Here is a 17,988-nt window from a genome sequence, read left to right as displayed (position 1 = left end):
GGAGGTGGGGCAAACAGCGGAGCAAGCTTATGACTGGATAGTTTGAACAGTTTTGGCTGGCTCTGGGCTATAGGGTAGTCCCTAGGTGTCTGACACCTCACATTGGGACGATTAGGGCAAAGGGAACTTGTCTCCTAGAGTGTAAAAGCTGGATAGTGGGGACAGCTCAGAGTATGGGTTCTGGGTTAGTTGGTTTGCACAGTGCAGTTAAGTCACCTGCTATTTTGGAAATTAGCTAACCTTGGGAGGGATAGTTTCTTCCCCGTCAAACAACATAAAATATATAAAACATGATTAATACATATACATAGCATAAAATTTGCCATTTTAACAATTTATTTATTTATTTATTTTATTTTACTTCTCAATATACATTGTAGCTGGTTTTCATGCCCCTTTACCTGTTTCTCTCTCCCTTCCCCCTCCCCCCTACGTCATATCTGTGCACTTGACTTAAATAGTTCAAGGAATTTTTGTGGTTATTCTGTTTTCTCCCCCCCCACCGATTTGTTGGTGTATTTATTTATTTATTTATTTATAGACCCACACAAATAAGTGAGAACATGTGGTATTTCTCTTTCTGTGCCTGACTTGTTTCACTTAATATAATTTTCTCTAAGTCCATCCATGTTGTTGCAAATGGTAGTATTTCATTCTCTTTTTATAGCAGAGTAGTATTCCATTGTGGAGATATACCACAGTTTCCTTGTCCACTCATCAGATGATGGACATTTGGGCTGGTTCCAACTCTTGGCTATTGTAAAGAGTGCTGCAATGAACATTGGGGAACAGGTATCCCTTCCGCATGATGATTTCCATTCCTCTGGTTATATTCCCAGCAGTGGGATAGCTGGGTCATATGGCAGATCTGTCTGTAATTGTTTGAGGAAACTCCATACCATTTTCCATAAAGGCTGCACCAGTTTGCAGCCCCACCAACAGTGGATGAGAGTTCCTTTTTCTCCAGAACCTCGCTAGCACTTATCATTCTCAGTCTTTTGGATGTTCGCCAATTAAAAAATGGGCAAAGGAGCTGAGTAGGCATTTTTCAAAGGAAGATACACGAATGGCCAACAGACAATTGAAAAAATGCTCAAACTCTCTCAGCATCCGGGAAATGCAAATCAAGACCACTTTGAGATACCATCTCACTCCAGTTAGGATGGCTAACAGCCATTTTAACAATTTTTAAGTGTATAGTTCATTAAGTACATTTATATTGGTGTGCAACCATCAGCACCATCCATCCACAAAATGATACTCTGCACCCATTAAACTGTAACTCTTCATTCCTCCTTTCCCCTGGCCCCTAGCAACCACCGCTGTATTTTCTGTTTCTATGAATTTGATTACTTTAAGTACTTCATATAAGTGGAATCAAACAGTATTTGTTCTTTTGTAAATGGTTTATTTCACTTAGCATAAAGTCTTTAAGGTTCATCCATGCTGTAAGCATGTATCAGAATTTCCTTCCTTTTTCAGGCTGAATAATATTGCATTGTATGTACATACCACAGTTTGTTCATCTATTTCATCTGTTGATGGACACTTAGGTTGCTTCTAACTTTTGACTGTTGTGAATAATGCTGCAATGAACATGGTGTGCAAATATCTTTTTGTGTCCCTGATTTCAATTCTTTTGGGTGTATACCCAGAAAGCAATTGCTAGATCATGTGATAATTCCATTTTTAATTTTTGAGGAACTGCCATACTATTTTCCACAGTAGCTGCACTATTTTACATTACCAGCAACAGTGCACAAGGATTCCAGTTTCTTCACATTCTCCTATATTTTCTTCAGAGGCTTTATCATTGTAGATTTTACATTCAGATCTGTGATCCATTTTGAGTCAACTTTTATATATGATGTGAGGTATAGGTTGAAGTTCATTTTGGGGCATATGAATATTTTGATTGTTCCAGCATCATTTGTTGAAAACACAATTCTTTCTCCATTGAATTGCCTTTGCATCTTTGTCAGAAACCACTTGACCATATATGTATAGGTCTATTTATGAACTCTCTATTTTTTCCCGTTGATCTACATGTCTATCTTATCACCAATACCACAGTGTCTTGAATATTGTAGCTCTACAGTAAGTCCTGAAATTAGGCAACGTGAGTCCTCTAGCTTTGCTCTTCTTTGTCAATATTGTTTCAGCTATTCAAATTCTTTTGTCTTTCTATTTGAATTTTAGACTCAGTTTGTCAATTTCTGCAAAAAGTCCTGCTGAGATTTTGATTGGGATTATGGTATTTTGTATTTATTTGTATATTTAACATTTCTAATAATTTTTTCCCCCCTGTAGATACTAATTTCTGTTTGGTTTTATTTCCCATTAGCCCAAAGTTAAAGCATTTCTTTTAACATTTCTTGTAGTGCAGATCTGCTGGAAACCAATTCTCTAAACGTTTGTTTAACTGAAAATGTCTTTATTTTGCTTTTATTTTTAGAATAGTTTTACTACAACTGGACAGGTTGTTTTCTTTCAGCATTTTAAAGTTGTCATTCTGCTGTATTCTGTATTTCATTGTTTCTGATGAGTCAATTATCCTTTCTTTATGCCTTTAAATTTTTTTTTCCAACTTTAACGTTGACATTAGTTTTTTGGTCTTCCAGGAATATGATTTTACTTAAAGTTTTTGAAATTATTTAGGAAATATTATTAAAGATTTGAAATTCTGCCAGATTCGATGCATATTATTAATCTTTTTTATTGTGGTAAAAAATATATAACATAAGAATTTCCATTTTAAGCATTTTTAAACATACAATTGAGTGGGATTAATTGCATTCACAATGCTGTGTAGACATGACCTTTATCTATTTCCAAAACTTTTTTGTCATCCTAAACATAAACTCCATACCCATTAAGCAACAGTTTCTCATTATTCCTTCCCCTCATTTCTGGTAACCTCTAATCTACTTCTGTCTCTGAAATTTAGTTTTTTTTAAATTTATTTTTTCTTAATTGACCCACATTAATTGTATGTATGTATGGAGTACAATAGGATATTTGGGTACATTTATACTGTGTGCAATGACCATGTCAAGGTGTTTAGCATACCATCACCTCAAACATTTGTCAACTCTTGAGACATTCAGCATCCTCTCAACTAGCTACTGGAAGTTATACAGTCACCTGTTGTTGGCTGCACTTTCCCTATGTTGCTGTAGAACACTAGATCTTATTCTTCCTATCTCTCTGAAATTTTGTATCCATTGAACACCCTCTCTTCCTCTTTACTCCCCACTCCTCTTACTAATCTCTGGTAACCATTATTCTGCTCTCGACTTCTCTAAGGTCAACTTTCTTAGCTTCCACATATGAGTGAGGACATGTGGTGTTTCTCTCTCTGTGCCTGGCTTATTTCACTTAACATAATTTTCTCCAAGCTCATCCATGTTGTTGCAAATGGCAGAATTTCATTTTTTTAAAACTGAAACATAATTGACTGTACATAACTGTGGGATATAGTGTTGAATATCAATACCTATGTGCAATATGTGATGCTCAAATCAGGATAATTACTATATTTATCATTACATGATGCAGTCATTTTTGGGGGGCCCTTGCTAAAATCTCCTCCTGCCCCTTTCCGACCTCTGGTGGGCTCGGTTCCATTCTCTCCTTTTCAAAGTTCAACAAATTATTGTGATCATTATATCTTTCTTTCTTTCTTTTTTTAAAATTTATTTATTTATTTATTTATTTTTTTAGCTCCCACTTATGAGTGAGGACGTGCGGTATTTCTCTTTCTGTGCCTGGCTTATTTCACTTAACATAATTTTCTTTAAGTTCATCTATGTTGCTGCAAATGGCAGAATTTCATTATTTTTTATGGCAGAGTAGTGTTCTTTTTTTTTTTTTAATCTTTTAACATTTTTATTGATAAAATCTGGAGGTGATAATATCCAACTGACACAAATCCAGGCAGAATAATGAAACATGATTGTAATGCACTGAAGAAGACAGAAGTCACATGACTTCCCTTGATCCTCACAGAAATAAAGACTACCATGGTTATGACTAATTTACATGTTTATAGACTGCTGTCCCCTATTGTCTGTGTATCCAGATAAAGCTTCAAGCATTAAAAAGGCACACTGGAAACAAGCTCAACCCATAGCAGTACTCTCTAGAAGGCCCTAGACATACATGTTACCTACAGGTAATGCTGATGTCTATAGGTAGTGTTGATGTCTATATTAAACAGAAATTTTGCCCTTGGCAATGGAACTTCTTTCATTTTCTCATTCATTTTCTTTGGAGGGTTCATTTTTCTGAATCAACCACACTTCGTTATTTCTATCAAGCAATTTAAAAGGACTGCTGTAGCCTGCAGTGTAGAAAACCTTTTCATCGAAAACTTTTCCTTCTTCCCTCAAAATGCTTGCTAATGTCAAAAGTTGTTCTTGATTCTTTTGGGCACTAGAGAATCCATCGAAAGACCGTACAAACACAGTCATTTCAGCTCTATCTTCAATGAAGACATCTGACTCTGAAGGCCTGGGCGGATCAGATTGCTGTTCAGAGGGGATATACAGGGAAATGGTAATGGTAGACTCACTAAAAGGACTCGAACCGGGCTCCACATAGCTTGTCACTGGAGCTGTCATCTTTATTTTCATCTCTTTCTCGTTTTTGCCTTGAAGGTAGCTGTTCAGTTTTGTAAAGCCAGTCTGGACGGCTGAATCCCAGTCCATAGACTCAACGGAAGTGCTGACCCACTTGGCTGGTCCATAGTGTCAGATCTCATAACTTCCGGGCTGGGGGCCCGCGGCCTCCGGGGCCTTCCAGCCCGGCGTCTCCACGGCCCCGGGGTCTGGCTCGAGCTCGGCCAGGGGCGGCGCCGACGCTCGGGGGAGAGAGCCCGGCCAGCCGCGCCGCGAAGGGTCCGCTCCGTGGGCCGCCCCGTCTCTTGGGCGCCCAGAGTAGTGTTCTATTGTGTATATGTACCACACTTTCTTTATGCAATCATCCATTGATGGACATTTAGGTTGGTTCCAACTCTTGGCTGTTGTGAATAGAGCTGCTATAAACCTGGGAGTGCAGCTATCCCTTAGACATATTGATTTCCATTCTTTTGTATACCCAATAGTAGGATTGCGGGATTGTACAGTAGTTCTAGCCATAGTTTTTTGAGAATTCTTCACACTGTTTTCCATAATGGCCGTACTAATTTGCATTCTCATCAACAATATATTCTCTGCATCCTTGTCAGCATTTGTTATTTTCTGTCTTTTTGATAACAGCCATTCTAACTGGGGCGAGATGATACCTTATTGTGGTTTTATTGCATTTCTCTGATGATTAGTATGTTGAGCACTTTTCCATATACCTGTTGGCCATTTGTATGTCTTCTTTTGAGAAATATCTGTTCAGCTCATTTGCCCATTTTTAAACCAGATTATTATTTTTTTACTATTGAGTTGTTTGAATCTTTTCTATGTTCTGCATATTAATTCCTTGTCAAATGCATAGTTTGCAAATATTTTCTTCCACTCTGCAGGTTGTCTTCTTGCTCTTTTGATTGTTTCCTTTGCTGTGCAGGTTTTTAGTTTGATATAATCCCATTTGTTTATTTTTTCTTTTGTTGCTTGTGCTTGTGTGTCTTATTCCTAAAATCTTTGCCCAGTTTTATGTCTTAAAGTGTTTCTCCTGTGTTTTCTTTGAGAAATTTTGTAGCTTCAGGTCTTACATTTAAGTCTTTAATCCATTTTGAGTTAATTTTGGTATATGGTGAGAGATAGGGTTCTAGTTTCATTCTTCGGCATATGGATCTCCAATTTTCCCAGCACCATTTATTTATGTATTTATATTATTATTTTTATTTTTTTATTGAATCATAATTGATTATACTTTTTTTGGCTCAATGTTGACATATGTTGATCAAATCAATATTACTAGTATGTATATTGTTACAAATTGTACTTTTTCTTTATGCCCCTTGTCCAATCTCTCCCTATCCCCCTCTTCCTCCCGCCTCCCACCACTGATAACTCTAGATTTCTCCTCTCCCTCTGAAAGAGTAATGTTTATTCTGTTGATTTGTTGTCTAGATGATCTGTCCAATGCTGAGAGATGTGTTCAGGTCCCCCAATATTATCATAGAGCAGCTGCTTCTTCGGAATGGGCTTTGTGGAGAGAGACATCCTCTTCTTTTCTTTGGTCTCTGCTGGTGACTCTCCTTGTGTCAATGCACTCCAGTTGCTGAAGGACCATCTGCATTGTGGTTGTGATGTGGCAGCTGTGGTTACTGTGGTGGCATTGTTTTCTTACTGTGGTTACTTTCACAGCAGCTGTGGTTACTGTGGTGGCTGTGGTGGGCCACCCACATGGAGGTGATGTTTTTGGCATGATCCTTAGCACTGGTGGTGTGCCTAGTTGTGTGTGTGGGGTCTGGTCCCCAGCTCTATGCTTCAGGACTCCAGGGAGGCCCCGAGGCACTGGTGGGTGTGCCTGGTTGTGGGAGGGGAAGTCCGATCCCTGGCTTGATGCCCTGGGCCCCTGGGTGGGGCCCAGAGGTACTGGTGGTGTGCCTTGTTGTGGGTAGGGGTGTTTGGTCTCCAGCTCTGTGCCTGGGCCCCTGGGCAGGGCCCCGAGGTGCCCACCACCATTTATTGAAGAGACTGTCCTTTCCCCAAACATGTTCTTGGCTCCTTTGTTGAAAATCAGTTGGCTATAGGTATGTGGATTTGTTTCTGAATTCTCTATTCTGTCCCATTGGTGGGTGTGTCTGCTTTCGTGCCACTACCATGCTGTTTTGATTATTATAGCTTTGTAGTATATTTTGAAGCCAAAGAGTGGGATGCCCCCCACTTTGTTCTTTTTACTCAGGACTGATTTGGCTACCCAGAATCTCCTGTGTTCCATATAAATTTTTGATATTTTTTCTATTTCTGTGAAGTATGATATTGGTAGTTCAATGGGGATTGCATTGACTCTGTAGATTGCCTTGGGTAGTATGGTCATTTTAACAATATTGATTCTTCCAATCCATGAGCATGGGATGTCTGTCCTTTTTCTTGGTGTCCTCTTTTATTTCTTTCATCAGTGTTTTATAGTTTTTCTTGTAGAGATCTTTTGCCTCCTTGGTTATACTTATTCTTAGGCATTTTTTGCTGGTGGTGCTCTTATAAATGGGATAGCTTTCCTGATTTCTTTATCTGCAAGTTCCTTGGTATACAGAAATGCAACTGATTTTTGTATGTCCATTTTGTTTCCTGCCATTTACTGAATTTGTTTACCAGGTCTAGGAGTTTTTGGTAGAGTATTTAGGTTTCTCTCTATATAAAATCATGTCATCTGCAAATAGGGACAATTTGATGTCCTCCTTTCCAATTTGGATGCCCTTTATTTCTTTCTCTTGCCTAATTGCTCTGGTTAGGACTTCCAGTACTATGTTGAATAAAATTGATGAGAGTGGATTGGATTATGTCCCTTCAAAACTCACTGAAGCTTGAATTGTGTCCTCTAAGTTTTATGTATTAGAAACTTAGCCCCCACTGTCACTGTTAAGAGGGTGGGAAGTCCTATTATGGTAATTGAAAGAGGGAGCCTTGAAGAGGTGATTGGATTATAGGACTGTGCAGTAGTGAATGGATTAATAATGGTGGCCCATTATTAATGGGGTGTGGTTTTGAGGGCTTTAAAAAGAGAGTGAATGAGGCTACTCTCTGCTCTCTCTGTTCTTCCATTTTTGCAATGTGATATACTGCCATCACTGGCCACGACCAAGACCCTCACCAGATGTGTTCCCTGGGCTTTTCACCTCCAGCCTCTGAAACTGTAAGCAATAAGTTTCATTTTCTTTATAGATCAGCCAGTTCTGTGTATTTGGTTATAAGCAACAGAAACAGTCTAATACACTAATACAGAAAATTGGTACCAGAGAAGTGGGGTGTTGCTTATAATAAATACTTGAAAATGTGGAAGCATATATATTTATAATTGTTATATCCTTTTGCTGTACTGACCTCTTTTATCATTATATAATGCACCCAACACTGGAGCAACCAGATATATAAAGCAAATATCAGATCTGAAGGAAGAGATAGATGCCAACACAATAGTTGGGGACTTTAATACTCCACTCTCAGCATTGGAGAAAACATTGAGACACAAAATCAACAAAGAAATATTGGATTTAAACAGCTCCATAGACCAGATGGACCTAATAGACATTTATAGAGCATTTCATCCAACAGCTGCAGACTACATATTCTTCTCATCAGCATATGAAACATTCTCCAGGACTGATCATAGGTTAAGCCACAAAACTAGTCTCAACAAGTTCAAAAAAATCAAAATTATATCAAGTATCTTTTCTGATCATAACGGAATAAAAATAGGATTCAATAACAAGAATAACTTTTGAAACTTACACAAATCCATGGAAAGGAAACAACATGCTCCTGTAGTGCATTGGCTTGGGTCAGGAAGGTGGAGGGTGGGGGATGTGGGTGGGGAGTGCACAGCGTGTGCTCCTAATCTGGAGCAATGCAGTCCATGTATTCTAGGCAACTCCCCCACTTGGCTTTGGGTTTGCAAGTGCTGTGGAATCCTCCTGCAAAAGGAACTACTCTGTGGTGATGATGGGGTTTGGTGTGGGCCCTTGTCCTACATTTTGCCACTGGGAAAATGCCTTCTGTGTTGGTCCTGGTAGTGGAAACGTAGTGGCTAAGGCAATGTGCCTCTCTCTCCTGTATGCTCCTGTCCTAGACTTTCATGCTCCACAGGGATCTCACCAGTCTCCTGCTGCACTCCTAAGCTCTCCCACAGATGCTCCAGTCAGTATTTAGCTTTCTGTTCTTGTCTTTTTCTGTGGTAGAAATGCTCCCCAAGCACCTCTAGTCCACCATCTTTCCTTGTCTCCCTTGGATTTTTTCTAAGTCAATAATTTCTTGAAAAATATTTTTTATTGCTTCATTCCCTCTCTCCTTTTATTTTAGGACTTCAATTACATATATGATAGAATGTTTGATATTTTTCTACATGTCACTGAAGCTCTTGTTTGTAAATCTTTTTTTCTTGGGCTGCTTCACTTTGAATAATTTTTATTTGCCTGTCTTCAGGTTCACTGTTCTTTTCTTCTGCATTGTCTACTATATTGTTAATTACATACTAAGTATTTATTTCAGAATTTGTGTTTTTTAATTCTAAGCTTTCCAGTTTTTTTATTGTTTTATTTTTATAGCTTTCGTGAAATTCTCAATTGCTTAACATATTTGCTGGAGTTATTTTAAAGCATTTGCATTCCTATTTTAACATCTGTGTTGCCTTTGGGTCTGCTTCTATTAACTATTTTTTGTCTTGATGATCATAGTTTCCAGTTTCTTCACATCTTCAATGACTATTTTGCTTATTTATTTATTTATTTTTTCTTCTTTTCTTCAGTCTTTAACTCTCAAGCTATAATTCTTTATTTTATACTGGGGATTATGGATGATGTATAGCAGAGACCCTGGATTCAGTTATCTTCCTTAGTAGTTTTAGTTTACCAGTAGTTAAATTCCTGGTGACTCATCAACTTTATCCTAGGGAGGCATGGTTTTAGAATTCTTTTGGGTGAGTTTACTTTGGTTTTGTGCCTTCTGGACTTAAGCCCCTGGATGTGGTCTTTACTATTAATTTCTGACCCCTTTGTGGTTTCAACAGAAAGACTGGGGGTTGACCAAACACCTCAAACTTGGAGGAACTTGAACTCCAAACTCTGCTGCCCTGTTACTGAGCTACTCAATTCTTTAAGCTCTCTAGCTGCTTTCTCCTGCTGGGCTCCACATGTGCGGTTTAGGAGTTAGCCAAGAATTCAAGGGGAGTTCATATTCAGATTTTTAAGCCCCCTCTCTGGGGTTCTATCTTTTCTGGGACTTCTCTCTTAGATTTCAGCAACCCTGGAAACCCCAATCCCCAATCTGTGACTCCTCAGCCCGGTAAGGCTGTTGATTTTCTGCTTGAGCTGTGTTCTCTGTGTGCTATGCAGACTGGGAGACCCTTCAGGAAAAAAAAACCAGGTAAATGTAGATGATTCTCTTTTTTCAGGTTTTTGCCTACTACTAGTTGTTCTTGAGTACCTTCAATTAAAAAAAAATGTTTTGTCCAGAGATTGTAGCTATGATAGGCAGGAGAGTTATCCCAGTACAAATTGTCCTGCTGTTATTGGAAGCTAGAAGTCTAATCAGTCTCTATTGATGAACATTTTTTGTTTCTCATTTTGGACTTTTACAAATAACACTGCCACTGTACATCCATACAACCCGACTAATTCACATATCCTAGTGTAGTTTTATGAGTAAAATAGTAGGAATAATTCCTAACAGTAGAATCACTAGATCCAGGAATACATACCTTTAAAAATTTGCTGGAAACTATCAAATTTCCATAAATGTTATAGCAACTGTGTTTGGGATTTCTTTTCTCACAGCCTCATCAATACTGAGCATTATTAAATTTTTATTTTTTGAGAGTCTGACTAGTTATCTCATTGTTTTCCAATGTATTTGTTGCTTTATGACTGAGGTGGACCAACTTTTCATTATTGGTCATTCTACTTATACTTTACCTGGGTACAAAAATTCTAATTTTTTAGAATAAAAATTAATGAGAGCTACTATTATAGAGCAATTCCAGAGGCAAGTCCTGATTGGACAATCCCACCCCTCTTGAGGGAAGTCAGTTTGAAGACATAGAATGCACACAAAGGAGGACAGAGCTGAGAGAATCTAAGAGAAATAGAGCCGTAGCCTACTGACTTTGTGATGTGGGAGATCAAGCCAACCTTGAAATTGACTTTCATCTGAAATTTTCCATTATGAGAACTGGTAACTTCTCTTATAGTTCAAATCAGTTAGACTTTCTGTTGCTTACAGCCAAAAGCATTCTACATCATACACTCAGATGAGCCTATATTCTTAAACAATAGGAGTGGAGTTGGCTTTATTTTTCCTGTGGATGTTAATTATTGTGCATATGAAATATATTGTAGACACAGAGTTGAGACCTCAGTGCTTCCTAAATATCTGATAAGATTACAAAGAGAAAATGTGTTGTAATTCATGCAAATCTGTTCCAAAAGTTCAGCCCACACAAATTTACATCAAGCTTGCCACTAATTAGGGAAAATGGGTAACAGGCGATTAAGTTACTTCATTCTGTTTTATGTAAAAAATAGTTTTGTTATTTTTGCTTACTTATGAACTAAACTATGAGAGTCAGTTTATGATTTATCGGAGTTAGTTGAGTGTAGTGATTAAGAACGTGGATTTTAGAATCAAATGGCCTGGGCTCAAATCCTAACACTTTGCAATTGTGTGACCTTGGAGTTATTATTTAACTTCTCTGTGCCTCAGTTTCTTCTGAGGCAAAGAGGAATTAATAATAGTACTTATATCTAGAGTTGTTAATGATAACTGAGTGAGAATACATGTAAAGGGTTTAGCACAATGCCTGGCAGATAGTAAGCCATAATGTTTGTTATTATGGTTGCCCAGTATTTTTTTTAACGGTTAAACAACTTCTTAGGGGGCAAAAGAGCTAAGTTTAGAATTGCAGGTTGTAGCAAGAACAAGGCCTACTGAGTCAGGCTTTGTCTTTCACAGTCACAAGGCATTTGATTATCTTATCTACCAGGAGTATTTCTAAGGAACAGAGACATGAATAATTGTATCTACGTCACTTTTGAGAAATTTCAGGCCAGAACTAAGACTTAGAGTGAGCTAGCCAGAAAATTACTCTGGAGTAAAGCCAAAAATCTGGCTCAAAAGCAGCAGACTATACTTTAGGGCTATGCACTAGTGACTGCTAGCAAGTACTGTCATGGTTAGGACTTGAGGCTCTGGAGCCAGACTACTCAGTTTCAAATCCCAGTTCTACCACTTTCTAGCTATAAGCCCCTGGGCAAGTGACTTAATCTTTCCATGCCTCAGTTACCTGTATTATCAAAATTGGGTAATAAATAGTACCTTCTACAGTTTATTCTTGTGAAGATTAAATGTTATAATATAGCACAAATTGCTTAGAGCAGTGCCTGGCATAATAATATAAGATCTTAAAAAGTATTAGCTCAGTTTCTATTTCATTGAAAAGTAGTTACTCTGGAACCTGTTTCTGCTTCTCTGTATCAAAGTTGTGTGACTTCCCTCCAGTTTGTTTCTGGATCCCATTACACAAACTCAGAGGGTATATATGGCAAAAGAAATGTACCATTTATCAGAAGGTACACCAAAGTGCCTTTCTCCATTGCACCCACTAGGGGGCATCCCAGCCTCAAGAGAGGCCTTAGGGAAAGGCCACCCATACAAGCTAGGGTTCATTTGGGTCTATATCTTCTTCTTTTTTTATTGGTTATGAATATTCATGGAGTACAAAGCTGATTGTCACCCCTCGTGCCCAAGATGTGATGGCCAGATCCATACTGGCAGCATGCCCATTACCACAAATTGCATTTGTACCCCACCAAATGCATCACCCCATGTCCCCCACCAAATTATCCTTGACCTACCTCCCCTTCCTCCTCCCCCCCCCCACTCCACTTTGTATCCCTGGGTATGCTCTCTCCCTCTGCAAGTCCAACGCACCACTGTGGTCTGTCTTTCCTTCCTTCTTTCTCTCTTAGCTCCCTCTTATGAGTGAAGACATGTGGTATTTTATCCCTCTGTGCTTTGCTTATTTCACTCAACATAAGTTTCTCCAAACTCATCCATGTTGTTGTGAATGGGAGAATTTCATTCTTTTTTTATGGCAGAGTAGTATTCCATGGTGTATATACCCCACATTTTCCTTATCCAATCATCCATCGATAGACATTTAGGTCGGTTCTGTATCTTGGCTCTTGTGAATAGAGCTGCGATGAACATGGGAGTGCAGGTATCTCTTTGGTATGATGATTTCCATTCCTTTGCGTATATAACCAGAAGTGGGATTGCTGGGTCATGTGGAAGATCTATCTGTAGTTGTTGGAGAAAGCTCTGTACTGTTTTCCATAGTGGTTGTACTAATTTACAGTCCCACCAACAGTGCAGTAGTGTTCCCTTCTCTCCACACCCTCACCAGCATTTGTTATTCTCCATCTTTTTGATTATTGCCAGTCTAACTGGGATGAGGTGATATCTCAATGTAGTTTTAATTTGCATTTCCCTGATGACTAGAGATGTTGAGCATTTTTTCATGTACCTGTTGGCCATTTGTATGTCTTCCTCTGAAAAATGTCTATTTAGCTCCTTTGCCCATTTTTTAATTGGGCTAATTGTTTTTTTTACTGTGGACAACCATATGCAGAAGAATGAAACTAGACATGCACCTCTCACCATATACTAAAATCAACTCAAAACGGATTAAAGAGTTAAATATAAGACCTGAAACTGTAAAATTACTAAGGGAATGTATAGGTGAAACACATCAGGAACTAGGTCTGGGCACAGACTTTATGAACATGAGCCCGAAAGCACAAGCAACAAAAGAAAAAATGAACAAATGGGACTAAATCAAACTAAAAATCTTCTGCACAGCAAAGGAAACAATCAACAGAGTGAAACAACAACCTACAGAGTGGGAGAACATTTTTGCTAGCTATGCATCTGACAAGGGATTAATATCTATAATATACAAGGAACTCAAGCAATGACACAGTCTGTATCTTCTTGAAATAACTCTTTGGTATAGGTGGATTTTCATCTCTTCTTTTTTATAAGCCTTCCTGATAAGTGATAAAGAAATAAGTGAGAATGTTTTGAGACAAAATTTTTGATCAATACTTTGGTTAATTTCACTTTGCTTTAAAATTCGGGTTTCAATCTGTCAGATAACAATGTAAAAATAAAGCCAAGATGATGGAGCAATCTTTGGTTCAGTTCTCTTCTTCCATTTCTCCCTGTCTTTACACCTTTATTCATTCATTCATATATTCAGCAAATAATTATCAAAGATCTATGTGCCAGGTACCAAGCTAGGTATTAGGAATACAGAGGTGGACAAGATAAATATGGTCCCTGCCCTCATGGGGGATCGTAACTTGCTAAAACAGACAGATATTAAATGATAATTACCCAAACTACCTAACTACCACTGTGGTAAGACCTTGAAGTAAAACTACAGGGCTGTGTGAGCATGCAGAAGGGTGAGCCTAATGTTCTTGAAGAATTGTCATGACAGAGAAGGCTTCCCTCAAGAAGAGGCATTTAATATGAGACAAAGGAGTGGACATTAGCTAGGGGAAGAAGCAAATGGGGAGAAGAACTTTTTGCTCATTCAACAAATACACCAATATGTACAGTGTATCTGCCATGTGCTACGTCCTGTGCTAGGTGCTGGGGATACAGACAAGGTCTCTGCCTTCCGGATGCTGATATACTAGGGAGGAGGAGATAGACAGTAAACAATAAAGAAGAGAATAAACAAGTAGTTAAATAAACAAGAAAATGACAGGTAGTGCTAAGTCCCATGGAGGAAATAAAACAAGGTAATGTGGGGTAGCTGACTTAACAGGGGTTAGATCAGCCCTCTCAGAGAAACTGAGACCCAGGCCATGAGGAAGAGCCAGGTATGTGAAAACCTGGCAATGGTGTCATGGGTGGAGGAAACAGCACATACAAAGGCATAAAGGCAAGAATGATCTTGGCACGTTTTGGGAACAGCAAGAAGGCCAGTGTGTGGCTACAGCAGAGTCGGGTGGGGAAGTGGTAGGAGACAAAATCTGAAGGGCAGCCACTGGTCTGATCAGGTAGGACTTTGTGGGCTGTGGTTAAAAGTTTGGATTTTAATTGCATGGGAGGTCACTGGGTTGTTGGGTTGGGTTTCAGCAAAGGAATGACATGGTTCAATTTAGGTTTTGAGATAACTCTGGCTGTTGTATGTGTGTTGTAGGGGGATGGATGTAAAAGCAGGATGTGGTAGGCAGGATAATGGTTCCCCAGAGATATCCCTGTATGTATTCCTGGAACCTGGGAATATGCTATGATAAAACAACACTACCATCATGTAATTATCATTTATCATATTAATTAACATAGCAAGGGGGAATTAAGGTTGCTAATCAGCTGACCTTAAAATAAGATTATCCTGGATAATCTGGGTGCCCCAATGTGATGACAAGGGTCCTTATATGGGTAAGAGAGAGGTAAAAGAGTCAGAACAAGAGAGATGTGGTATGACAAAGAGTCAAGTGGCCACTGCTGACTTTGAAGATGGAAGGGGGCCATGAGCCAAGGAGTGTGGGCAGCATCCAGAAGGTAGAAAAATAAAGAAAAGAGAGTCTCCCTAAGAACATCCAGAAAGGAATCCAACCCTGCTGTCATCTTGATTTTGGCCAACTGAGATACATTTCAGACCTTTGACCTCCAGAAGTGTAAGATGATAAATTTGGGTAAAGTTGCTAAGTTCGTAATATTTATTACACTACCAATCACAATTTGTTACACAAACTAATACACAGGGAGCCCTATAAGAAAGCTACTGTAATTTTTTTACATGAGCTTTGGTAATGGCTCAAGAAATATTTGCTTCCCTCCTAGGTATGGGGATTTGTGTTAGGTCCTATTTCATGCTGGTCATCAGACCATTTGTTACCTCTTTATAGGCAGGATTTGGCTTTTTACAAGTTCCTCTCAATACGTACATTCACTCTGAAGCCCAACTAGTTCTCACATGTGAGAGTCTGAGATACCTGGGGGAATAGATGCTTGGTAGAAGTGCCAGGAGCAGGCAGCTTGGGAAAACCAGTGGTAGGGTCCATCAGTGAACTAGCCTGAGAGTGTGAACTGGGAAAGTCTACACCCAGACAGGAAGAGGGATGAACATTGTGACTGGACCATTACAGATTTGACCGGGTGCTCATCTGAGGTTTGGAACAGGTACATAAGACGAAACTCAGATATCTCACCCAGACAGTGCACAAAAACAACTTTGCACTTTCCTCTCCTTATCTCTGATAAAGAAATCACTATTGGAATAAAGAATACATTAAAGAAAATCTGTATTGGAAAGGGAATTCCTCTGTTCTGTGGCTTCTCTAGCAAGGATAGGTGATGCTTGAGTAATTTTCATGGCTCTCTCTGTGTTTCTGGAAACTGGAATTCAAAGTATCTTGGTTCAGGGACCTTTTAAAAATATACATATGGTGTGGCTCTCCAGGTTCAAATATTAAACATCTATGAGTATTTTTAAAGGATCGGTAGTAACCCATACATGTGGACGCTATCTTAGAAGGATTTTGTCATTTTTTTTGGTGATCGGTGGCCCAAAACTGTCTCTTATATTTAGAAACGTGGATCTAGGGTTAGGTATCAAGATACATGCATGGTGCTATTTTGCTGAATGCAGCTGTCCTGCTGTAGGCCAAAGATAATTTGCTGATCCAAGAGCTGAGGCCAGCGATTTTATGTCTGCATCTGCTTCTGCCCATAACTTGTGGGCAAAGACACAGCAACTTCAAGAGCTATAGCCACATCGGCCCTAGCAATGACAAGAGCAGCGGGACAGGGATATTTACTCCTGAGCCTTTCCTTCCTCAGATATAAGCAGGGCTCCCTCTTGCCAAGTGACCGCATGACATTTTGTTCATGCCTCTGTCTGGGTACTGTTTATGTGCCTGGTCTCCCACTAAACTGTAAGCAACCTCCCCAGGGTTCTCTCTTAATCATATTGGAATTTCCAAAGCCTAGCCCAGTTTCTATGGTTGAACGGGTGCTGTATAAATATTGGTGTGACAAGGAAATGGATGAGAGTGACAGCACAATGGGGAAATTGTTTGAAAAGCTGCTAGATTTCTTTTGTCCTGCATGTAGTAGGCATAGCATAAAGCAACGTGCCTAATGTGGACAGTGGTTGTTTTTTCTGCCCAGCATCTGTCTCTTCTTCTTCTGGTAAAAGCACTTTGGATTTCCTTTGGGGAAAATCCACCCTTCCCGGACCCTCAATCCATAAAGTTTGGGTGGAGCTCAAGTGGTTGAATCCTGACTTTGGGCCTGGCCAAAAGGGACACCACACACCCCTGGCCACAGCATCAATTTGTGTTGGTATGGCAGCCACCCCTGTTTGTTAATGTTTGGTATCCATTCTGATGGGTTGGTTCCTGTTTCAGATCAATTGTGCATTATTTTCAATTGAACCTTTTTTTTTTTTTCTCCTGGAGCTATTAGGGAAGAAACACTTTATTTCTACAGGCGTTACTCAACTGGTAGGAAGATGTCCAAAGCTCTTGCCACTGTGAAACTAACATGAACTCAGCGAGTTGACACTTAAGAATGCAGCAGAATAAGTTCCTAATAACTCTGAGCACCAAGATCCAGCCACACCTGAAGCTATCCCTGGAATCTTCAGTTACATGAGCCGTAAACTAAACTTTTTGCTCTACCAGTTTTTTTTATCACTGGCTGATGAAAGAGTCCCTTAACTGACACACCAGATCAATCCTTTTTCTAGCTGTGCTTTTGGAGTGGAGCAGGGGCGATCTCAGCTTTGCAGGATGCTCTGGGGAAGACCGCCATACCACTTTGTCAATCTTAGAACTTAGTGCTCTGGGTTCCCAACAAAAACCAGAGTCCCTTTTGACTCCAAAAAGGGACACTCACTTAGTGACAGTATTTTTCTTATTTTACTTTTACTTTAGTGGGACTTTTTTTGACAATTTTTTTTTATTGAAAGATAATTGATTATATATATTTGTGGGATACATAACCAAATATTCAATACATGGGTACAATATGTGGTGATCAAATCAGGATAATTAGTACGCTCATGTTTACAAAACATGATAAATCTTTGTGACCCTTAACTGGTTTTTTGCCAACCCTCCTCTCCTTCCCTCTTTCCCACTTCTAATAACCAGTTCTGTTCTCTCTCTCTCTCTTTTTTTTTTGACTAACATTTTCAATGGCCATAGAAGGGCATTTCAGGCCATAAGTTAGTTCAGAGACTGGATACCTATTTAGCCTCACCCTTGGCCTCTCTGTGGTCTTCTCTACAAACTGAGCCTGGGATGGGTGAGCA

The 17,988-nt window shown here is 39.2% G+C and overlaps 1 pseudogene; it reads right to left on the bottom strand.

Moving 5' to 3' along the window:
• Window positions 1-4,186: 4,186 nt before the first annotated feature.
• LOC134370734 (heme-binding protein 2-like) lies at window positions 4,187-9,104 on the bottom strand (annotated as a pseudogene).
• Window positions 9,105-17,988: the final 8,884 nt, after the last annotated feature.

The sequence above is a fragment of the Cynocephalus volans genome, chromosome 2 (genome assembly GCF_027409185.1).
Source record: "Cynocephalus volans isolate mCynVol1 chromosome 2, mCynVol1.pri, whole genome shotgun sequence".
NCBI classification, from domain to species: domain Eukaryota; kingdom Metazoa; phylum Chordata; class Mammalia; order Dermoptera; family Cynocephalidae; genus Cynocephalus; species Cynocephalus volans.
The sequence above is the reverse complement of the archived record's forward strand: the minus strand, read 5'-3'. Positions and strand labels throughout refer to the sequence as shown.